At 43.5% G+C, this 25,659-nt stretch overlaps 1 protein-coding gene across 1 annotated transcript in view; it reads right to left on the bottom strand.

Annotated features, from left to right (window-relative positions):
• ptn (pleiotrophin) overlaps positions 1-21,649 on the bottom strand; it is a 52,005-nt gene extending 30,356 nt beyond the window's left edge. The window contains exon 1 of the mRNA XM_069670689.1: positions 21,439-21,649. The gene's annotated coding sequence lies outside the window, so the exon portion shown is untranslated. The remainder of the gene's footprint in view (positions 1-21,438) is intronic.
• Between the last annotated feature and the right edge of the window lie 4,010 nt (positions 21,650-25,659).

Here is a 25,659-nt window from a genome sequence, read left to right as displayed (position 1 = left end):
TCACAACTGCAGTTGCTTATTGTGTTGTCCTCTTTTGACCGGTTTATTAACACAGAACAAAGGTAGTAGTGTTATCTACAGGAGGTCAAAAGACTGCGCAGATGCCCCGTCCACTTCCACACATCTCACATGTCTGCACCGAGACTCAGTCCCACCTTCCTGCCTCGCCACAGCTGATTAATCACAACAAAATGAATTGTTTAGATAGAACAAAAACAAAGGATTGGCATCGCCCCGGTAAATACATAAATATATTAAAAAAATCAGAAATGCTTGTCGAAACACACAAGAATACAGAGGTATTCAATCTGCTCAGTGAAGAACTAACTCTCTGCTTACGTCAGGGAGTTTTTGGAAATCCCGACCAATCAGAGAGCAGCTTCCTCTCACATCAAAACTTTTGGTCTGCTGTGAAAGCACCCTAAGTTATCTTTAGAGTTGGTTATGATTCCCACAACCAAGTCTCAAACTTTTCATTGAACTCCCCACATTTGTTTGCTTGTAATAATCTTATAATCTGCAACGGAAAATGTCGGTATCCCCCAAAAAAAGAGACGTTTGGGGACTTAATTAGATTTAGACCAAACTGAAAACAGGAGTAATCAGATTTAGAGGCCCCATGGTGGTTTTGAGACACTAAGAAGTGATGTGTTTCCCTGGTGCGGGCTGACCCTGGTGCTGGCTGACCCTGGTGCTGATTCGAATATTAATGACCGCAAGCCGAAAGTTTGGCGTGCCAGTGTACGACCTCGGATCCAGCTCATGACTCCACATTGTACACCACTCACCGGAGCGGACATTGCTCACACTCTGGATTAAACCGTGATGTCTAACCACCTACACACACACACGCCGACATTTCTCCACAGAGGTTTACCACCCACTTCCCCTAAAACCGGGGCGCCTCACTGCGAGGCTGAGAGGGAGCACGACTGCAGCTGGAGCGATAAAGACTGCAGTTTACCTGTAATCCCACACCGGCTCCTCACACTCAGGAACACGTACAACAGCAGGGTATAGGAGCGGGATTAACGGCGGACTCGGAGCGTGTACGGTAAGAGCCACGTCTAGAGAGAGACAGGGGAATCTCTGTGAATTTTGAGCTCCTGCAGGAGGCTTTCATTCTTATTACCTTCCCCCACATCTGAGTATCAACTCCTTTACCAGACAAGTGCTTTTATTTGAGCACAAAACTCTGCATTTCTGAGCTGTGTACGAGATTAAAAACCAAAACTAAGTGTATTTGTCTGTAAATGTCAGGTGCAGATATTACTTTTTAGGCACACAACCTGCAAGGAGTTTTAATTTCTTTCACCCACTGAGTTATGATGCTTATATTACGGTACAAATTTGCATATGCTCACATTTGTCAGTGATTTTGTAGTGGGTAAAATATTGGAAATCTGCAAGGAAATAAAGCCAGATGTTTGGCCCAGCAGAGTGTCTGTTGGCAAAGAGAAAGGTGTTCTGTGCTGTGACCCTCTAAAGATCTATGTCAATTAAAGCCGGCCACCAATCCTCACTTAATAGAGCGGAATGGAGCGTCAAGGTCAGCGGCAGGAAATTTACGAGTGCCAAGGAGCTGTGGATGCAGGGTGTGCTTCTTCGCTCTGCAGTCGCAACATAACAGAACCTGCCGTGGAATACTTGGTGGGTATTTTTGTTGAAAATGCAGCACAGAAATGGGTGGGTCGTTCCAGGCAGCGTTGTAGTACTCGAGTCCTGACTCAACTTGGAAGATAGAGAGGAGGACTCGGACGTATTTGTTCATAAGAACAGTTTTTTTGTTTTTGTATGAGGCCCTAATAATTGATTCCGTTTCGAGAAAGATCTAGCATGTGTATTCACCTGCATGTGTTCACTTGTTCTGCAACAGTTCCTGTCAGGATGCCAAAAGAAGACGAGCAAGAGCAGAGCAACGTGTTCGATATGTAAAAGAACCATCAAAGAGACCTCAAACACACATCTGTCCAGGATGCACCCAGAAAACTCAGGTAACGGGGACTCGACTCCAAATCCCACTACGGCAATTAGGACTCGACTCAGACCCAGGTAACGGGGACTCGACTTGGACTCAAGTAACGGGGACTCGACTCGGACTCAGGTAACGGGGACTCAACTCGGACTCAGGTAACGGGGACTCAACTCGGACTCAGGTAACGGGGACTCAACTCGGACTCAGGTAACGGGGACTCAACTCAGACTCAAGTGACAGGGACTCGCCTCGGACTCAGGTAACGGGGACTCGGCTCAGACTCAGGTAACAGGGACTCGACTCGGACTCAGGTAACGGGGACTCCACTCGGACTCGGCATCTTTCAGCATCTTCACACCCAGTATGTTTTAGAATTGATTTTAAGATTTTACTGATTACTTTTAAGTCTCTCCGTGGCCTTTCTCCCAGCTATATCTCAGACCTTTTAGTACTGTACGAGCCGACACGTACGCTGAGATCCTCAGGCAGAGGTCTTCTGTGTGTACCAAATGCCAGACTGAAGACTAAGGGGGACAGAGCTTTTGCTGTGAGGGCTCTGAAGCTCTGGAACGACCTGCCTGAGGAGGTCAGGTCAGCTGAATCAGTGATCTCTTTTAAGTCCCTTCTTAAGACAAATTCTTTTCTTTTTTTTAGAATTCATTTAAAAAAAGACTTCTTTTAAATTATTTTTATATATTTGTTAAATTAATTGTTATTTTAATATCTGCCTTTGATTTTATGACCTGTCTCTTTTACTTCATGACCTGTTTGTTTTGCTTTGCTGCCTTTGTAAAGCAGAAAAGTGCTCTATAAATAAAGGTTATTATCATCGTCAGGTAAGTCGGACTCGACTCAGCCCCGGACTCAGGTAACTCAGACTCGACTCAGCCTCGGACTCAGGCAACGGGGACTCGACTCGGACTCAGGCAACATGGACTTGGACTCAGACTTGATTCTGATTCTTCTTTGATGACTTGGACTTGGAGTCTGACTTGAACACTGGGGACTCAAGACTCGACTCGGACTTCACGTTCGATGACTCGACTACAAGACTGGTTCCAGGACGATTGAACAGGTGTATGTAGCAGGTTTTGGAAAAACAATGTGAAATAATATGAGACAGAAGGTAAGGTCAACCTACACTATAGTATGTCGCATTTAGGGTTTAGGGGTAAATTCAAACGCAGGATAAATTTGTACGGAAACGTTGGTTAAGTATCAACTCCTGTAAGAGACGACAGGCATTGGTTTCTATTTATTTAGGAAAGCCCTGCCTGTCATCATTTATCAATTACTAACTAAACTGTTCTAATAATCATAATGTGAGACATTCAAATGATTGTTTAATGCTCCAAGTTTACATGCAAACATGACATTTCGTTTAATGTCTTTTACTTTTTGAGCAACCTTCTCTGCTCTTGAATGTAACTTCTTTAAGCATGTTCTGCTTGTCTCATGTTTTTTTTACTTGGCTCTTGGTTATTTTATTTCTTCAGTATGTATTTGTTTTAAATAAACACTGAGAGCGTGCCCTCGATGAATCCTTGAGATTTAAATAAAGATTTCATGAGTTTTTCTTGTTTGGTCATGTATTTCACTGCTCAGTATCATGTGTTGCTTTGCTTCCTGCCTTTGTGTTTTCCCGCCTTTATATCTGTGCCCCGCCCTTATTGCTTTCACCTGTGTCTCGTTAGTCTCACCTGTGTCTGATTACCTTGTGTGAAACCTTTGTCAGCCCTGTGTACTCGTGGCTGCCCGTGTGTTTCACTGGTTTGAATCTGACTTTATCTTTCAACAAATATCTGCACAGAGAGTTTGTGTGCCCGTTTCTCCCCCCTCTCACTTTCTGACGGCAGATCTCTCGTATCTTGACGTTAGCCGCGTGACAATGGCGGCGACGTCAGCTTGCGTGTCAAATAAAAGTTGTGTGTTGTCACCGAGACGCGTTACGAGTTTTGACTGCCTGACACGAACGGAAGACAATAAGTTAGAAAAGTGTGGGCGGGTTTGTCTCACTTTAGCACAACAAATTGCGGTGGACAGTTTTGACAGCTCTTCCCACAGTTTTTGAAAAGATGTAATGTTGTGTTTACAGTATTAGTGTCACACTTTAGATACTGGAGAATATATATTATGTATATTTATCCCTCTTACATTTAAACCGGTCCTCTCCCGAGCCCACGTACTGTGAATCAGAGCTGCTTTCATGTGCGTGTCTTTAAGCCTTCTTGAAATAGGTATTGAAGGTCTATACGGCCTCTGGTGTACCATAACAAAGATACAGTATGGCTTCTTTGTTTTGCTCGAGCACCGCGGCCCTGCTGCTGCTGGTAGCCTGTGTGGCAGTGGAACAAAAGCTTGACTGCAGATTACGAAAGCTTCACAAAAGCAAACAGCGGTACATTTCCCTCCAGGCTGAGGCTCACCTCAGATCACACGGCAGCAGCGGAGAGGAATAGTTCCAGCTCAACATCTATAAGACAAACGCCACGCAAACTCCACCCCCCCACAAGCGACGGCTAAAAAAAAGCCTATTGATTTTAAAATAATAAAAATAGTCGGGTCTCTTTCGCCCTTTGAGTCGCAGCATTACCTCGATATCCGTCCAATTTCAGGGATGACTGCAACCGAGCCAGTTTAGGCCTTTTAATCACTAACCTGTAAGATTTGCTGGGAGGCAATCATCAGTGGTCATTTTCAGCCATTTTCTCCCAAGGACACCACTCGGTGACCCGTCAATTTGCACCACATGTGCCGCAACACATGTGGATTAATGAGCGCACACACGCCCCTCCGTTCGATCCCCATCTCCAGGTTTGGTTGATTATTATTCACTCACACGCTGCTCCCAGATGGACGACCTGCGGAGAGGCGGGCGATTTGAGGCGCGCCGTTCGATAGCAGAGTGTCTCTGCTGCTTCGGTTTGGAGATTTGTTTTTCCTGCAGTTTTTCTCCTCAAATACCCCCGGCAGCCTGTCTGCGTCTGACAGAGAGCCTGGTGGAGTTAAGGTGAACTTGGAGTTCTGCGGATATCGACTCTGCGGCTGAAAACAAACGTGTCAAATGGATTTTATTTCCACATGAGATGAAATTATGAATATTTACGGCTCTTTTGCATTTTTTTCCTGAAGCGAAAATGTCTCGGGACGTGAAATATTGCAGAAAACACAATGAATAAGTAACTTGAATCTTTTCTTTAGAATCTGAATCTCATTTTTCTTGTATTAAGTTAAAGAAAATCGATCAATGTGGTGGGAAAGGTTCATTCTCTCAGTGCTGAAAACACATTTTTACATTTCAGACACGTTTGTGCATCACAGAGTAATTTTGACAGATTTTACAGCTTAAACAAATCACAGTAAAAGTTACTTTTAAAGCCATGTGAGAGACTATCTAGAGTTACACAGCTTCAACGGTGCGACAGAGTTTAGGTGAACCAACATGTGGCTTGATAGCCAACTTGTTTGGCTCTTTTGCTTTTGTTCCTTTAGCATTAAAGGCTTGGAATGTGAAAAACACAATAAATAAGTGAATTAAATAGTTAATTTAAATGTCTAAATCTCTTTTATCTTAAATTATGTGAAAGAAAATCAATCAAGGTGGTGGGAAAAGTTCATTTGAAAAGCTCATTTCACATTTTCTACTCGTCTCCACAGTTCAGGAACATGTTTGTGCGGGGCGCTGTTTAGCTCAGTCGGTAGAGCAGGCGCACCATGTACAGAGGCGACAGTCCTCGTCGCACTGAATGCAGGTTCGACTCCCGGTCTGCCGATCGTTTGGTGCATGTCATCCCCCACTCTCTACTCCCAACATTTCCTGTCCTATATATAAAACCAAAGGCCAAAAAAATTATCTCAAGAAAACAAATAAATAAAAGGAACACATTTGTGCATCAAAGCCTAATTTGATTAAGCTGCAAAATCTGTCGAAATAAGAGTAAAAGTTACTTTTAAAGCCACGTGTGAGACTGTATTAATATTGTCGAATAAGGAGCATCAGCAAGGAGTTACACAGCTTCAACGGCAGCACATAGTTGAGGTGAACTTCTGCAAATATCAAATACGTGGCTTAACACCAAACTGACAGATGGATTTTATTTACTCATCAGATGAAATGATGAATACGTGCAGCTCTTTTGCATTTTAATTTACTTATTTTTCTTGAATTAAGTTAAAATCGATCAATGTGGTGAGAAAGGTTCATTCAAAAAGCTCAATGCAGAAAACTTATTTCACGTTTTCTACTCCGTCTTGTTTTCAGAGACACGTTTGTGCATCAAAACGTGATTTGTTTAAGCTGCAAAATCTGTTGAAATAAGAGTAAAAGTTACTTTAAAAGCCACGTGTGAGACTATATTAAACATTTGTAGAGTAAAGCGCATCAGCTAGGAGTTACACAGCTTCAGCAGCACGAAATATCAAATACGTGGCTTAACACCAAATGTGTCAAATGGATTTTATGTCCTCATGAGATGACATGCAGAATATTTACGGCTCTTTTGCATTTTTTCCTAAAGCAAAAATGCTTTTGATGTGAAATTTAGCAGAAAAACACGATAAATAAGTGAATTAAATTGCAAATTTAAAAGTCTAAGTCTCTTTTTTCTCAAATAACATGAAAGAAAATCGATCAATGTGTGAAAAGTTCACTAGAAAAGCTCCATGCAGAAAACTTATTTCAAGTTTTCTACTATTGTTTCGGAAACACGTTTGTTCATCAGAGAGTGATTTCATTACGCTGCAAAATTTGAGCAAGAATTACTTTTAAAGCCAAGTGTGAGACGATGTTAACGCATTTGTGGAATGAGGAGTTACACAGCTTCAACAGCGCGACAGATTGAGGGGAACGTCTGCAAATATCAAACATGTAGCCGAACACCGAACTGGATTTTATGTCCTCATGAGATGAAGTAATGAATATGTGCATTTTTTGATGTGGAATTTAGCAGAAAAACACAATGAATAAGTAACTTGAATTGCTAATTTAAATATCTGCATCTTTGTTTCTCAAATAATGCGAAAGAAAAATCGATCAATGTGGCGTGAAAAGCTCATTCACTCTGCAGAAATGTAATTAAAAGTTTTGACACATTTCGGATGAATGTACATCAGAAGAAAAAGTGATTTGACTCATTGTAGTTAAAAGAAACTGCCACAATTTTCAGTAAAAATCGATTCAAGAGAGACGAGCAGGACTGTAGTGATTCCTTTGCAGACTGACGTCTCTCTGCAGGTTCACACGTGTCACAAGAGGCTGTGAAGTTGCACATATTCAGGAGTAAACTGTCCGAAATGAAAATAAATCACTGGTCACTCCTTGAGTAAAAGTTTAAACATACTCTCACTGTTATCTTCATCTCTTCCACTCCTCCCCTTTGCTCTCTAAATCATGTCTTTGACAGCAGCAGGTGGGTGTCTGAAATAAGATTCCACTGCTAAACGAGGATAAGAATTTCCCTCTTCAGTTCTCCACATAAAGCAGCTTCGTTCTGGTGACTCAGCCGCTGAAAATAATCGTCAGTAAATTCTCTTTTTCCTCTTAACGCGCAGCAGAAATGAGCAGCAGACTTTGTTTTGATGCTGGTGTTGGGTTCTTTTGATTGAGCTGTCAGCAGAGGGCTCCCATGATCTATCCATAATGGCCCTGACCTCTCATCTGCACTCAGCAGCGGCAACTGTATTTAATGACTCCCACCATCAGCGTCCTTTCATGGCAGTATTGAACTGGGCTTTTCTCTCGCGCTCGCTGTGTTTTTCCACCTCAAACAATGGATCGCACCGAGAACACCGTGTGTCGCTTTGTTTCCTGCTGCTCGATGTCACATTGATCCCCTCGCTCCTGTTAAGACTGGATGAAATGATATCCCCTCCTCCTTTTCACTGTGTCCTTAAGTACAGGTGTTTGAAAGCTGTCATATTGAGTGGGTGACCTCATCAGCTACACACTGGCCTCTACTGGGTGAAAAAAAGTTAAAGCCCAAAGACAGGGAAGCAGAGGGAGGGTAGAAAATGTGTTTTTTATGGGGGAGACAGGATCATTTGAAATGTTATGTTGTAGATGGAAGGTGTCAGCAGCATTAGGCGTTCATGTTCGTGTTGATGGGTAGTTTGCCAGTGTGCAAGAACGCAGAAATGAGAAAAGCCGAATTCTACGCTACTCGTTGTGAACCCGCCGCGTCTCCACATCTCCCCAAAACACTCCTCTGGCAGGCTTTGAATTACCTGCACTCATCCCTGCCTAAATTGTTCAAATATGTTAGAAGTTGATCAAACAGAAAGGCTTTCGGAGCGTGCAGCCCGACAGAGCTTCCCCTGTGGGCTGTTGGGGATCAGACATGAAAAACAGGGAAAGAACAAAGGCTTGTCGGGACTGTTAAAGACGCCCGGACCACAGCAGCCCATCAAAATTCATTCGGTGAAACAGGCATGAAATACCCGCCGACTGCAAGAGCCTCTCGAACATGTCAAAACTCCACTTCTGTCTCTGAGAAAATGTGGTGTCGGAGCGGGGAGATACTTTCATTTGAGACATGAAGCCTTTGCTTCACTTGTTCGTTGTCTTCCTCAAAGATCAAGCGATAAATGCAAGTCATGTTTTACCAATGAATGCTCCACAAACATTTCCCCCTGACAGCTTTGTGTATCTGTAGTGAAAACAAAATTTCAGAGATGTCATTTAGCTTTCATTGCTACTTCTAAAAGGTAGCTACAACAAGCTAACATTTTACATTTCAACAATCAGTCAGATGACTACTCATAGGGTAAAAGGAGATGCTTCAAGGGACAAAACCACACAAAATTATCACCATACGTTACTGTTTCCCGCCAAAACAATGAAGAGTTAGCACCTTTTAAGCTAACTGTTTTGGTTTTACAGCCTAGAATGTCTCATGGTTTAGTCAGTGTTGTTTCCAGCTAGCAGCTAATTTTAGCTAAAGAAATTCTAATAAACACAAAATACACAACCTGCCCAACACCAAACAGTAGGCAGGCAAAGTTAGCAGCTAGCTTGTCAACATAGCAGAGCAGCTAATTGGCCACATATTTCCCACGGTAGTTGGACTAGCAAAACAGTGCTAGAAAGAGCAGAAATTATAAGGCTTACATTTGCCAGGTGCATGCTAACACAACACCGAATGAATGCTATCTTCACTATGCTATCAGCCCCTTAAACATGAAAAGTTAGCTACTAGCTTAACGTGACTTGTCAACATAGCAGAGTATTTAGCTGCTAACGAGCCAGATGTTTTGTTCAGGAGAGAGGAGACCAACTCAGATTTAGAAGAGAGTTAATGTTATAATTCAAATTGACCAGAATATGACTTCAAATGAATGTTGTTTAACAACAGCAAATGTTTGCTAAGGTTAGCACCTCCAACATTAGTGAGGATTGGTGTTTGCAAGGTCTTTATCTCCTTTTTGTTCAAGAGTTTTTCCTCCACTATTGGTTGAAATATCTTACATCCTGTTCCTGCAGTTTCTTGGTTTGAATATAACCTGTTTATCTTATTTCTCTATGCAAAATGTGAGGAAAAATGTCTCGTTGAAACCCTTCAACGCCAAAGAAAGACTGCTATTTTTAACTTGTTTACTCCAGATTGCGATGATAGTGTCACTCAGTTCCTGCTCTGCCAGCTTCTGTGTGACCCTCAATGAATCAAACATAGCTTGCGACGCACTATATTCCGAGGCTCAGTGACAGTCTTATTTCCAGCCATCGAGGAGGCAGGGAGAAAGTTATTTACTGAGAACGGTGGACAGAGGAAGATTGGACATCCCTGATCTGTCAAGGACATGACTTTTGGCCGAAGCAAATCCTTCACTTTTATTGCATTGTCTTTGGGGCCATTTGGCACGAGGAGATGGAATTGGGAGGCTAACATGGCACATTGTTTTCATCTAGCACTGTCTCCCGCTGCTAAGTTTCGTGGACAGAGATAAAGTCCAGTCTATAACCTGTAGAGTCTGGGAAAACTCGAACAATTCTTTATAGAGTGTGGCCTTGCTCTTCAGACCAAAATGCTGAATTTTTTTTTTAGAACCAGTATGAGCCGACGCACCGTCTGGATGGCTACCAAAACTTTTTAAAAAACTACAAAAGCAATCAGCTTTAAACATCTCCAATACCAGCTGGCTGAAACTTAATTGAACACCTGTTTTCCCTCAGAAATCTTGCCTTGACACCAAAACTTAATAAACATGTAGATTACTTATTAAAGCGGCGTCCTTGACCGAAGAGTTTGTGTATGTTTTTGAGGGAGAGTTGGAGTTTTAAATGGAAAGCAGTCACCATGGAGGGCATGTGCCGCATCGCAGAGATTCACCGCCTGAGGTCCTCTGACGTCAGCCTGAGAGCCTGATGGGAATTCAATACACAGCATCCACACCGCCTAATTTATTCCACAATAAAATTGGCTGCAGCTTGTTTTTCTGCAGTTCTATTGATGGTTTTGGGCCAATGAACGTCAGCAAAGTTCACCACAGAGTCTTCAGCGAAAAAGGGTTTCTGTGAACCATGTTGGATTGTCTGTTGTCAAAGTGGACTTTCATTTGATGATACAATGGTACATAGGTTTATCGATCTGTCACACATCCGTAACTTAAACGGACAGGATACAGCGAGATCTGATCTGTCATAGATGCTTAAAATTAATACTGTAACATATCCCTTAGAATACTGGATTCATACGTCACAAAGATGGCAGATCTAGCAAATGGCATCAGCCAGGTTTTAGGCAGCCACACATCGTAAGAGATACAAAGAAATGTGATTATAAAAGTTCCATAAATCTGCAATACTGACTCGGCAAGGTTTGACACAGATATTTAAGTGAAGGGGTTGCATCTTAAATGATTTGTCAAAGATGCTAACATAAGCTGTAAGAAATGCAAGGCTATAAATCTTCCCCCAAACATCAAGATGCACTTAAAATTTGAAATATGATATTTTGTGGATTACATTTTAGGATAGTTCATTTATATGCCTGGCCTTGGTCCATTTATGGAGCTATCTTGAGTGTAATTAATGTTGCAGATAGTTTTTGTATCTTTGAACAGGGGCGGATCCAGACTTTTTTGACTGGGGTGGCCCAACTGGGGCACTGACTTAGGCGGGATGGCATGAACTATGTGTCCACACCATAGACTGTATAAAAAGATGGACGACATGACAGTTCCCTAAAAGTGAAGCCAAACCCTCTCTATCGCCCCCTGCTGACCGGCTGCTGTATAGGTCATAAAGCCCGCCTCCTCCATGTTAACAGATGGGACATGAGTCAAACTATAAAATCAAAATACACGCCAAATACATTTTTCTCAAACATGGTTTCTGTCATTATAGTTAGTTCTTATCATGCTGATTTACGTCCAAGTGTTCATTTTTCTGCCAAGTTTATTTTTTATTAGTTATTTGATGCTGTCAAAATGATGATTGATAGATGACAAAGAAAATTGACAAATTCGGCTCCTGCAGCCGATCAGTTCCGGGTGAGCAGAGCAGAGGACGGTCCACGAGTGGAAACGTAACTAAAACAATCACTACAGTCATTGAAGTTTCCATACCTGTGAACGTTAACCTCAGACCAACACAGAGAAGCTGTTCTGCTGTTAAACACGCAGGTGTGCGGGATCCTTGCTGTTTTTTCGGTAAGTTAAGTGTGTGTTTGGGTTAGCGGAAGTGGCTACCGCCGCTTCACTCGCCGATCTCTACTGCGCAGTCTCTGGCTCCATATGACGTCACCATCGCAAGATGGCAGCACCTATCACAGGGGCTATTTTGGCATCAATTACGCACAATGGGAGCAGATGGAGAGGCGTTGTCCATCTATATATACAGTCATTGGTCCACACACACACACACACACACACAAATTAATAGCATTTATTTACCCTTATATTGAAATGCAAAGAGAGCTACAAGCAGCCTGTCCTACCTCTGACAAGGCATCATAGTTTAGAATATTGGGGTGGCCAATCAGATTTCAATGGGGGCCCAGGCTGAATCCGCCCCCGTCTTTGAAGTATGCAAGCACCACCTTGGAAAGTACCATAATTGTGTTCATTACTGCATTTCAGGCTGCGAAAAACAAGTGCAGAAGGATAGAATACCCTCTGAAAGAATTTGAAATACAGCTGCAGAGTTGTTATAAAGTAGGACATTGAACAATCCAATATTTGAATAAGCCACATGCACTAAAGGGTGTTGAAACATCTATTCTCTCTGCAAAGGTAACCACTGTATGATAATAATGAATATAAATGCTACAGATTTTTACTCCTTGCAAAATGTGGCCATTTTCAAGCCAAACTCATTTACTCTTGTTTCTCAATCTCACAGTGCAGCGTTTGCTTATGTCCACCATCACGCTGCCTCTGCAGTAAGCCATTTCCATCCATCAGCGACCCAACCCAGCAGCTTTTCAGCGTTCCCACTGCTGTCATTGTCTAAATTCATCTGCACAAAGCACTATTCACTGCAGCTTTATTTACCAAACCATAAATGTTGCGATACTATATGTGGCTCAAATAAATAAGGGGGCTTATTTTGCTGCATGGACAGATCCAATCATTCCCGTTCAAAATGAAAACACAACTCAGAGCTGCTGTGCGAATGCCAGTAGTTTCTCTATGACACGGGCTGCTGTGCTCAGGGAGGGGGGGAGGGGAAGTGCCCACAGTCGCAGCCCAGGGCGTTAAACATGACCTTTCAACTTGCCACTGAAAATTAGAACAGTCAGCGGAGACATAGCGTCCGGGTGTAGGAGCTCCGCAGAGTGTGGCGGGGTTAATGTGTCTCACACAGGCCACTGCAGTCAAGGTAGTTTCACCCTGTGTGTAAAGAGCATCCAGGTATCGCAAACTGACACACAGTTTATTCGATAACTGGAGTGCAGAGCTGGTGGTCTCTGCAGAGCTGCAGGAGAAGAACAGCAAAGTAGAAATGTAGCACTTCTGGATATAATCACGGTAAATGAGGTTTTGAATGAATGGGCCATCAAGAGAGCAGCCATGGGCCTTTTGATTGATCATAAAGGGTTCAAAGTACTTTCTGATCGTACTGAAATTCTAAAATGTTCTAAAATATGCTAATAAAGTCTGTAAAGGCAAGGCTCTAAATGGGGAACCTGCTGGTACCGGGAAAAAAGTATTGGAGAGACCAGAGTTCAGCAGCGCTTCGTCCAAACTGGTAGACCCCTGTATCATAAGTTTGTGAAGTAGAAAAGTAATGTATTTCATTTGGAATGATCTTTCAAGCCTGCAAGTTTTAACATAATGCTGGAAACACTTTCAGAAGTTAGATAAAGTAAGATAAAAAAAGGATGAGGTCAAGGTGGCTGGATTGCATGGGTCTAAAAACTACATCAAACTTGCATCCTGAAGAGCGGCGTTTGTGTCCTGCTTGAAACCAAAAGCCAACATTGACTCCTTTTCTTAACTAAAAACTAGTTTTGTGTCTACACCTGTGCAAACACCTGTTACACAATGCTGGAAAGGCTTCCTTTCAATCCCATCTGCACCGCCAAGTAAGTGAAGTGCAATATGTGACAGCAAACGCAGTTTTAAGAAGCGAGGGTAATAGCACGGGGAAAAAAATCAATCAATGTCCATGTGGTCAAAGCTATAGATGACACCACACCAACTGCCATGATACTGTGTTGGATTGGCAGTGCTGGTTGGTGGGAAGCTGGTGAGGGACCAGGTCCTTGAGGTCTTCCCAAGCCACTGCAGAAGATGAGGCTTAAGGACGGGGACTGGCCATTAAAATCAAGGTAGCACATTTTCTCTGTACTACCTGATGACTATGTTTAAAGGTCACTCAGAGACATAATTGAGCCTTTCAAGGTAAAGATTGCAGGGGTTAAAAGTCTGACTTGCAAGAAAGAGTGCTTTAATGTACTTGTTGAGGGCTCGGCATGAGGGATGACCTTTTGCACTCAATAACGGTCTGATGGTGGTAAACGTTTTCCTGAGAGCGTGGAGATGGTCGGCTTGGATGGAAAGAGGATACGCTTTGGCATTGTGGTACTTGTGGCTGCTTCTTCTTCCGCATATTTTTATGCTTCCTCTCCACCACAAGCTCAAAAAACCTGGCTCAGAGTTAAAATGATTTCTGGAGTTGCAACATCCCTGGTTGGAGTCCAGAGGAGGCCTTTGTCTGATGTAGCCTCCCTCTTTCAAAGCATAAAGGCTGATCAGAAGAGACAAATTTAATCATCAGAAAAAACCCATCTTAGGTGGGAGGCAGCAGCAAAAAAAGCCTTGATGTATCAGAGTTACTCATGCTTCGTTAATTATATAATCTTGCCCGCCTGAATATTTTCACAAGGAGGTAGTTAAAGCAAACACGCACTGATTTACATTCTTGCTTTCAGATATTTGCTGAATTTTTATGACCTCAATCAAAGATCCTGTCGAAGGTCCATTACGTTCAATACTTTCGGTTTGCGCACCAGCCGGATTCCTCCTTCTGGGATCACTGGTATGTTTAAGTGATAAACTGCTTGGTAGGGAAGGTGGCAGGCGTGTGAAGAGCGGACGTCTCAAGGGTGGAAGGACGGTCCTTCCACCAGACAATGCATCAGGCTGTAAAGGGCGTCAATCTCCGAAACCTCAGAGGACTCAACATGATGAATTCACATTCTGTGTTTTCAGTGTTGTTCCCTCTCCCAGGACGCCGCCTTGTACTGTACTCTCCTCATCTTGTTCTGAACAGCATGTGAAATGTTGCTTTACTAGCCCTGCTAACATCTCTAAACTCCAGCGGAGACAGAGGGCAAGGCCGCAGCCCTGGCCCTGGTGTTTATGGTCAGATGGAATGTGAACTCCGGGTGAGAAAAAAGAGGGGGAAGTAATAATGAGGCATCCCCCCTCTGCTGGTTGTTTGTTTGGACAGACCGGCTGTCTCACAGCACAAGCTGTGGATGGAATACTAATGGATATGACTAATGAGTCTCTCTCGCCTCTCTCTCTTTCTCCCGATCCCCTTCCTACTCGACTCTCTCGCTTCAGCTTCTCCCTTCCTTCCCTCCATGCTGATGAAAATTTAAAGTTAGGGATTGAAAATGCATAATTCAGTGACGACTTAAGGGACAGCTGTGACAAACATTTGAAGATATTTAGAGCAAGTAACAAGTGCTTGACTGAGCGCTTTCTCCCTTGGGCCTTTGTCGAACACACCCCCAACCTTTCCTGATCCTGGTTTCTAATCACTAACTGGTGGGTGGACATGAAACCGAGCCTTGGTGTTTGCAACCAAAGAGTGGGCCTTCCTAATCCTCTGCCCATCCGTTTTCCGAGTTGAAATATCTAAATCATACTTTCTCCAGTTTGCGGTGCCTTGAGGGGAGAACAGGAAGTCATCACAGAGATTCAGAGACTCTCCACTGGGCCAGATTAAAACCTGCTGAGATTTACCAAAGGATTAGACACCCCCTTTGGCATTAGGAGGTTGTATAAACTGTTGAAAATTATTTTGGTATTAAGGATGGAAGATTTGAGCAGCCTGGTAACCACAGTTCTGTTTGCCTTTTTCCCTCCCGCAGCTCGTCTTATTAGGCCAAAGACTTTCCACCCTAAAGGTATCATTTCATCGAATCCGTTCAAGAGAGTATTGTTAAAGGCATCCGATCTCCCTTCCCTGTGCACTTTAAACATGATTGAATTTCATTAAAAACTACGCAGACCTTTCTAATCAGAGAAGTTTGTCACCCCAGCCGCTACATTACCATTAGCAATCCAATTAGCAGTAGGATTGGAATGGGCGCGCTAAGTGGCAGACGGTGTTCCACAGCGATGCTCACGATCAATTTAACTTTCCATTCAACCTCAGTGGCCACATCACAACAAATCCCTGTGAGTAAGCGCGTCTCTGAGTTCTTCTCTCCCCACCTTCTCTAACCTACACACCCTTTACACTTTGCAAGACTCACGTTCTCTTTCTAGAAATCATTGTGATATCGCTAATAACTCCCCTTTCCGGGTCGAATCCACTCCTAGCCGCAAAGAGAGCCTCTAAATAAAGGGAGATTGCATTGATTGAGCCAATAGATTACAGCATTTAAGGCTGTGCTTTGGCAGCCCATTGGGTGTATGTTATTTAATAGTCCTCTCAAGGTTTACCTCTGAGCCATTTAGCGAGGTTCTGCATTGGGGAGAAAGTTTTCCGAGTCGATACCGTGGCTTACTTTTATTTCTGCAGCGCCTGTTATCGAGAGGAATAACAGAAGACTTCTTATTCAAATGTAAAAGACCTTTCGCCACATATTTCCAATGATCTCTTATTCTTCTTTCTACGCTTAATCAAAGTCGAAGTAGCTCTCTTTGTCCGACTCTCATCCCGGTCTGAGTCTCTTCTCCTCTGATGACACGGCGCGTGAGCGAGACACGATCATCCCTCAGTTCATTAGAGGAATACAAACACCACCGCTCCCCTGTGTGTCACACTCTGAGGCCTGAACACACACAAACTAGCGCGGACAGAGCACCCTCAGGACCTGTATTCTCTGGTATGACATTTGGAAACATTCAAAACGGCCTCTCTGTCCAAGGAATCGACTGTACAGTACACTGCAGGGACTGTTAAAGCTGCTTGGGAGATAATCAGATGACACACAAGCTAATTTGCTAATTCTTTTTTCCATATCATGCATACGTTAAGCTGCTCTGATCAATACTCTTAAGCATGGATCCCTCAACTACGTCACATGCGTCACATAAACCAAAATGTTGGCAGCAGACCCGCACCAATCCCAGCCCCAAACCACACAAGGTTAGTTAGTGACTGATTAGAGAGAATATTTAGAGCTACTTCAACTTTAGCAGAATCTAGCAGCTACACAGGGGTGGCTGTGGCTCAGTGGTATAGCCAGTTGTCTCCCAATTGGAAGGTTGGCGGATGGATTCCCCAGCTACTGCAGTCTACATATCAAATTGTCCTTGGGCAAGACACTGAACCCCAAATTGCTCCCAAAGCAGCAGCTATCGGCGTATGAATGAGAGTGTTAAATCCTGATTGGAGATTGGCACTTTGTATAGCCTCTGCCCACATGTATGAATGTATGTGTTAAAGTCGAGCTGAAACGGCTTTTCCAGAGTATCTAGCTTTCGTATCGTGTCGTATTTCCGAGTGAAACAGGACGTGCAGGCGGGACATATCATTGGAGGGATTTGATTTGATCGTTGAGAAGTGGGCGTGGACAGACGTTCTCCACAGCGCAGTAGCTAGCTAACTGACCGAGCGTTCTTGGTGCTCTGCGGCTAAATGTTGCAGATTGATTGGTTGAAATTGTTTGGTGCTAACTTACGTAAGCACGCGGAAGAAAAATTGATCGGATTTTGATATAAGAATACAAAGAAATTGATTTTCTGTATCTTTGTTGGCCTATATTGTCAAATAGATGCGCAATGTTACCGGGGATGTGATCTAAAAGGATTAAAATGACATTTTTCATTTCACCTCAACTTTAATGTTACATGAAGTTTAAAAGCGCTATATAAGAGCAGTCCATTTACCACAGCCAGATATATTGCCCGGGAGTTGTTGCCTCCAAAATGAGTAGCAATGTTGCTCACTGTCTGCTCCACAGATCGTGTGCTAACACGTGCGTTAGTTAGCTTAGCAAGGTGATGATGTGTCAATGTTGTGTTTACAGCTTGCTGTTCTGCCCCCAAGTGGCCAAGAATCAATCAATGTTGCTTTAACGCTTTAGCCAAACATTTTTAAATCAATACAATACAGTTGTGTCATTTTTTTGCTGTTTCATGAGACATTAATTTCTGTATGGCAGTGAACCCAGTTTGCAAATTTAGCTAATGTAATCCACCAGTGAGTGTCCGGTCTGTGGCGATTATTAGAACATTTGAAAATGCTGGAAAACAACAATGCAGGTTTAGCAGAAAATAATGCAGATCAAATGTTTAAGAGGACAGAACGGCAGTTTAATTAGTTATTATGTAAAGGGTTCTGTAGAAAAATGGGCTAAAACGTAGAACAAGTTGTGTGCCACACTAACCAATACTAAAATCCAATCACAAACATCCAGTTAAATCTTAAACCCAGTCTTAACCTGCATGTTTACTTAGTAGGTACAGAGCTAATGTTCCAGCCCCGTGACCTTTGCCCTCTCCTCTTTCTGTCACCTTCCAGCACCCCATGGGGACAGTTTGTGTTTGTGCACGTGTGTGTGGGTGGCTGCGTGACTGAAAGGGAGACTAATGAGTTGACTGATGAGAGCGTAAAGCCCCGGGTTATCATTAGCTCTCTGATGATCAAACAACCCGATCAAGCCAGCAGCAGGGCACAGACACGCAGGCCGTGATTAGATATTTGTTTTTCTGCAGGAAAAGTAGAAAAACTGTGGGAATTTGAGGAAGGAAAGAAATTAGCATATTTTCAGGGTGCAAAACTTGAAAGTGGATGTTTGATTTAAGTCAAAACGCAACTCAGGGATTCCTCAAAAACCCCAACTCGTGTTAAATTCCCCCACTGAAGGCATGTGAAGCTTATGGGCCGATGGTTTCCCTCAGACAAAGGGGACCAGCCCTACACAAGAGGAACATTCTCTCATCGCCGGCTTAGAGGATCTGCAGACAGCTTTGATAGTCTCGCCCCGGCCCTGTAATGAGATAGCGGCGAGCTTGACGTCTCCATGAGAACGTCTGCGTCTCCAGACATGACTGTTAACCCCGGCAGCTTCAGGAGCCGGTCCCGTCGCAGTTGCTGCTCATGGCTGCGGCTGAATAAAAGATTAAGTGAGATTTCAGCGGTAAGATCTGGAACTGTGATAGAGAAAACCTCTGCTTCTGCTGAAGAACTGTGGTTAGAACATAATTCCACTTTAATACAACTATTTCTGTATGTTTTTGGCCCTTATTTTTGCCAGTTTCAGTAGTGAACATACTGGACACAACAGCTTATAGGGTTCGGATTACCCTAGGGTTAGGGTTAGGGTTACCCAAACCCTAGAAGGACATGGAAGGAACAGACCAATAACTTCCCAGGATTCCCAGGATCTTAAAAACACATTATTCTGAAGTTAAACTAAACCTGTAGGCATCCAAAGATGTTGATAATAAAATGCAATGGATAGAAAAACTGTGCACAAAACCATGACAAATACTGTAGTCGAAAGATGAACCAGGAAGTCACTCTGTAAAGTCTGATTTATGCTCACATTTGAAAGTCTGGGTAATATTTTTACACATTTGCCTTCCATTTTTCTTGCAGATAACTTCCAGTAGTCTGGAGGTTGTTTAAAGGCATTATAAGCATTAATACTTGTCTTTGGAAATTACCATTCTGCCTGTGAAAATGTTACGCCTTTAAAAAATGGGGAGAAATAATCACAAGAGTTATCGGGCGATGTTTTTCTCAGGGAGCACTTGAAGGAAGATGCGACGATTTCACCTGGAACGTGGGTGGAGACAGAAGCAATCGATCTCGGGCGATCAGATTAAGACCACTTTGCAGATCACAACTCTAAAGTTGCGATAATGGATGAAGTTTACAGCGTCAAATAAACTTCTATCTGGCATTTCAAAGGATATTTTCAGGATACTTTAGCTTCTGCTGCTTTTAGTTTAACCAGTTTCTTGTGAGTTCAAACATGAATGATTGCTCTCTTTTTGGCCTGACTTCTCTCAGCTCTTTCCTCGTGTTCCCAGGTCTCTGCTTTGGCCACTATTCCTCTTGGTAGTAAGTTAATTATGAAGAAAATTACACCAAAGATGGAAGATGTCAGAATCCTTTAAGGGTCACATATAAGCGTCTACTTTTTTGCTACTTCTGCGTCAGTGCTATGACGTCTACAACAGGATGCAATAAAGGATGTTTCCTAAACAGGCCTCTCTCCTGGCATCCCTCCCCTCCTCTTTTCTTCTATTCCTCTCTTTATCCCGTCCTCCCTTTCTTTGGAGGCCCTCCGGACCCCATCAAGCCTCATTCTGTTCATCCCACATGTGAGGGGTCAGTGCGTACCCCACAAGAATAAACCAGCCACTCAATGTGAGAATCTTTGTGTATGTCCTCATCCCCCCCCTACCCTTCTTTCGCCCCCTCTCTCTCACTTACTTGTGCCCTATAGACGAGAATTGGCTCCATTCAGAGCTCTTCCCTCCCCCCCGGAGCGGACTTCTCAGGGCCCTAACAGCGCCAATTCTATGCCTTATTGCTCCGGCTCCTCCATGGAGAACAGTCTCGTCAAAGCATTTGTGAAGACACGGACGGAAATGAACCGGCTTTGTGCTTAGTCTTGACATATAGGCGAGATCACGTGGTGGATTCGGTGGGGCGAGCGTTTAACAAGAGAAAAGGGCAGAACGTGTAAAGTGTCTCTCTTAAAGGGCCTCCGAGTGGTCATCTCGGGAGGAAAATGCCAGGACCTGTTAAGAAATTGCGCAGTTTTATGAGTTTGGCCCTTGCTGGATGCCCTCCAGCCTAATCCACATTGTGTTTGGACTTCCTACGGACCAAAGCTGGTTTCTCAAGCTCATCTCCACCTCTTGTTTAATCTCCCCCAGCTCTTTCATTAGGGACCACACCATGTGTTGATTCCAAAGAAATGAAGCGGACACCTCATTTCGAGCAAGAATGAGCCGGAGAGCTGCTTTTGTCCGCAGCAGGAATGCCCATAAGACAGAGAGGAACAGTGTTTGGTCTGACTCGGGTTGCTATACCAGTGCTGGAGAACCCCATGGCAACGCAAGCTAGAAGGTTTGCCGGACCACGTAGCGCTGATACAATGCGGCCGCTCTGGGTTTGTCATTCCAGTCAGGCCTGACCCAAATTACGGCATTCTGGGTGAAAAGTGGTGCTCTTCAACCAAGCACTGAAGATTAGACTTGGTGTATTTGGCTAACAGCGATCATGAAGAAAACATATGGATGTTTGAAGTCTAATCACCAAGCAAACGGCCCTCTTAATGATTTAAAACCACAGTCCACGTCGCCCATGGCTGCCGGATTATTGGGACTCACCAATTGTTTACCCAACATGTCTACAAGCTACTTTTTCCATCTGCGGTTTGAACTCTCTACTTTGTTAAGCTTTCATATGTTTATTATCTGCTATCAACAGCCTCAGGGGGAAATAAATGGGAAGAGCAACAAAGACGCGATTAGGACCATGTCCACACAAGTGAGACCAACATCAAGAAATTTGCACAAATTGCAAATTTACACACCGTAGAAACATTTACCGAGCTTCTTTTTTTTTGCAACTTCACCCAAAGTTTTCTCACTTTAAGATCCAGAAACAAGAAGGTTTTTACGGGCATTTAAGGAATGCACATAAATCCCACTCGCAACACCTTTCAAACCTTCTGCAGTCTGGAGTCTTTCTGCAGACACTCCAAACTTTTCTGCTTGCCTTGCTGCTCAAGTGACCGCCTCACTTTTACATCACACCTTCTCCATGAAAGCCATGCATCAGTAAGTTTACACCCAGAGAAGAAAAAAAATCCACTTACTTTATTTTTGGAGGTCTGGTAGTTGTATATCAGAGCTGGAAGAAGAAGTAGTAGTTTCTCTAGGCTCTTTTCATCTGCACCTCTGCCCCGCTGCCCTGCCTCTCCAATACTATTTCTCTTTGTGGGCTGAGCATACGATAGCTGTGTAGTTCTTTTTTCTTTTTTGTGTGTGTGTGTGTGTGTGTGTGTTGCACTGGGGTGAGGGGATGGGAGGGTGGTGGGGTTGTTGGGGTGGGTGTTGAATGCCTGGGTTTCCTGACTCGTGATCAGGAGCTCATTACCCCCCAAGGTCACTCCAGGGACGCCCTGCCTGGCACTCACCGAGACACCAGACAGAAGATGTGAGATGGACGATGAGAGCGAGAGAAAGAGCAAAGGGAGAGAGCAGTTAAGAGGCAAAGTGCCTGGGAGATCCGTGGGGACGAAAAAAGAGAGAAAACAGACGCTCAGATAAACAGAAAGAGAGAGGGGAGACGGGGAGAGATCCAAATGCCAACAGAGAGGCTGAGATTCAGGAGGTGCGAGCAAACACAACAACAAAACGCGGCTGGATGAGCACACAGAGCGAGCAGCCCGGGAACAGCGGCCCAGTGAAAGCACACAGCGTTATATAAAATATCTTGTTGATCCATGGAAAAGTGAGTCCAACCACAGCAATCAATAGAGTATCGACAGACACCAGCTGGGCCCTGGATTTCTGTTTCAGCGTTATATACGGGCCTGCGCTGCAAAACATTTTCACTTCATGTGAATGACATCTGATTATATAAGGTTGTACTTGTTGCTGTATTGAATGGTTGTCTAACTTTATATACTGTACGGTGGATTATTTCAGATGCTGGTTTTGTGTTTGTCTCTCTCTCTCTCTCTCTCTCTGTCTTTAAATAATCTTTACTCTCATTGATAATCTTTACTTTTATTGAGAGTGCATGAAAGTTAGCGAAATCACCTCTATAATGAAGTTCATCCTGAGCTAAGTTGGCTAAACGGTAGATAAACACAGGCTGGCTGCTTTCAAACCGCAATGTCCCATTTTGTTTTCCTGTAACAGGGCTTTGAGCTAACTGCTAACGCTAGCATTGCAACAAGCTCACATTGACAATACAGCTGATGTATACCATGTTCACCGTCTCTGTGATCGTTGCGGCATGAACTGCCAGATTTTGCGACAGATTTCACAAAAAGTTGCAATGCATTCTGGGATGTTTTTTTCGGGCTTTCTTCGTGTGTCCACTGTGGGCTACAAACGCTCCAATAAAGCCTTCTACATGCTGAGCGAGCTGTTTGTTTTCTGACATCACTTCCTGTAAATTTCAGCGTCAAGAAGCCGCATAAAATGAGGAAAGATTGTATGAAACAAAAGGAAATTACGATGGAATTGTCACATCAAAAAAAGTCTCTAGCATGCAGCGTTCTTAAGATATTAAAGGCACAGTAAACAACACTCTCTGACGTTTATACAACATTACAGACCGAGGATCAATATTTCGTGATGTACACGTCAACGCCCGTGGGGGAAATAGGTTGATGGATCAAATTTGAAGAAAAGTTTGCAACTTCCTGGAGAGACTGATTAGCATGCTAACATTTGCTAATGAGCCCTAAACGCAATGCGCATCTATGAGATTTTCTGTGCAGTTGTTTTGCCTTAAACCAAAGCAACAAACAATTTCTGATGGCACGAGATAAAAAGTTACATAATCGTGAAAATTAGAATTATTCCCTCTTTAAAAAACTTCCGGGTCGCGCATCTAATAGTTCAGTTTCACCTCAATTGGTTAGCTGCTCTAGGAACGGTTTTGCGAAAGCATCAACAAACAAAATGATCAAAAATTTGGACAAAAACAGAACACATCATTAGACACATAACTGAAAACCCCAAATGTGAACCTCACGGTGGCTCCAAACTCAGAGGAGCACACAAGTCAGTGGGACAAATCCTCTGGGAAGCATGGATGTCTGTGCAGAGTTTTGTGCCAACCCAACCAGTAAATTCTGACTTACTTCTCAAGATGAGGAAAACGTCGAACTGTCGATCGACCGACAGGTGAAGTCTGAAAATCATCCTCTGTGGACGGCGGACTTCTTTCATGCCAATCCATCCCTTAGTTGTTGAGATGTTTCAGTATGGACCAAAACAATTGACCCACAAAACACTTCATTGAGTTTGGTGAGGGAATCATCTGAGTGCAGGTTCAGGTGTGTGTGTACCTGATTGCCCCTGATTAAGACCAGGTGTGGACAGCCTATATATGCCCCTGTGCTGACTCCTTATCTCACCGTCAGAGGTAGTGAGATGTTCTCTGTGCTTTCTCTTGTTGTGTAGGGGCGTGTGAGTCTGTGAAAGCACCACAAGAACCTGTCTGTGTGATTTGCTCACCATTTGTAGTTCTCGCTCACAGTGTAGTTTCTCCGTGTCGGCCTTTTGTGTTTGTCTTTTAAGGCTTGTCTGGCGATTATTGTGTTTTTTTTCTACAAATTGTCAAACATGAGGCGAAGTAAAACCTTGGACTCATTTGTACAGCTATCAGTCAGTTAATCTATACCGCCTCTTCTCTTGTATGTCTGCCTAAATCCATTTTTACTCTCTGTTGTGGCCAGATATCCTTTTAGAGGCAGTGCGGTAATAAGTTGTGGGCAGTCTCGGGGTGTTTGGAGCGGCACATGGCTGGAGATGACCCCGTAGAGCATTCTGCACTCTGCCGCAGCTGGACAAACCTGGATTGACAGATTACAGCGCACACAATCAATACGGAGTACCATTAGTTCTGTCCACAAGGCCCTGTGTACAATACTGATGCCAGTCCGCCTCTGTAAACTCTCTGTAGTCCACACACAGAGAAATGGCCTTATATATCACCTTATAAGGCTGCCTGTCCTGGCGCAGGTTATTGAGTAAGTGCTTGGCACGAATTCACTCCGCACTTGAAAAACTGCATCGTGCCAAAAAAAGTAGCTCTTTAGCTCGTAATTATTAGATAACACCATTTTAGTGCCAGGGTCTGTTGTTAAGGTGCTATTCAGAGGCATTCACAATGTGATTATAATGCACCATTTCAATACTTTAATGGTCGTTATACGCTGAAGCATATTAGATAAGAGCTGCTAGACAATGCGATGGAGACCCAACATTGTACATTCAAAGGTAAGGGACAAAAATGGGCGTTAATGGTCGCCAATCAGAGGTGGCAGAACGACACAAACTCTTTACCCAAGTAGAAGCACAGATACTTCCATAAAACAGACTCCGGTAAAAGTAGAGGTACGGATTTAACTTCTTTACGGAAGTGAAAGTGAGAAAGTACAGGCTCAGAAATTTACTCACGGTGACAAGTAGCCGTCTGAAGGACATTTCTAACGGGTGTGTCTATGCAAAACTAATTGAACCTCACAATAATTCTCCAAAAAAATGACTGCCAACAACAAACATTTACTCCTTCTGCACAGTCGAGCCTCCCTCTCTTGTGTTTCGTCTTTATATGTTGTTTTTGTCATGTTTCGTCTGTCGTGCTGATGCGTACACCAAGGAATCGTCTCTCTGTGTTCTTGTCACATCCACCTAGGTTGGAATTGATCTTGACGTTGAAAGCAATGACTGTATATAAAGATTGACGACGTGTCTCCATCCACTCTCATTGTACGGAGTGGATACCAAAATAGCCCCCGTGACGGGCGCTGCCATCTTGCCCTGGTGACATCATTTGGAGCCAGAGACACCGAAGCCACGTCTGCTAACCCAAACACACACTTAACTTACCGAAAAAACAGCAAGAATCCCACACGCCGGCGTATTTAACAGCCGAGCAGCTTCTCTGTGTTGGTCTGAGGTTAACGTTCACAGGTATGGAAACTTCAATGACTGTAGTGATTGTTTTAGTTACGTTTCTACTCGCGGCTCGTCCTCCACTCTGCTAATGAGGAACTGATCGGCTGCAGGAGCCGTATTTATCAACAGAGCTGTGAATCATCATTTTGACAGCATCAAATAACTAATTAAATATAAACTTGTCAGAAAAATGAACACTTGGACTTAAATCAGCATGATAAGAACTAACTATAATGACAGAAACCATGTTTGACGTGCATTTTGACCTTATAGTTTGACTCATGTCCCATCTGTTAAAATGGAGGAGGCGGGCTTTATGAGCTATACTGCAGCCAGTCAGCAGGGGGCGATAGAGAGGGTTTAACTTCACTTGTAGGGAGCTGTCTTGTCGTCCA

Source organism: Semicossyphus pulcher, unplaced genomic scaffold (genome assembly GCF_022749685.1).
Source record: "Semicossyphus pulcher isolate SPU_LCO1_2020_fin unplaced genomic scaffold, fSemPul1.0.p SCAF_20, whole genome shotgun sequence".
Taxonomy (NCBI): Eukaryota; Metazoa; Chordata; class Actinopteri; order Labriformes; family Labridae; genus Semicossyphus; species Semicossyphus pulcher.
Note: the sequence above shows the minus strand (reverse complement) of the source record. Positions and strands in the feature narration are given on the sequence as shown.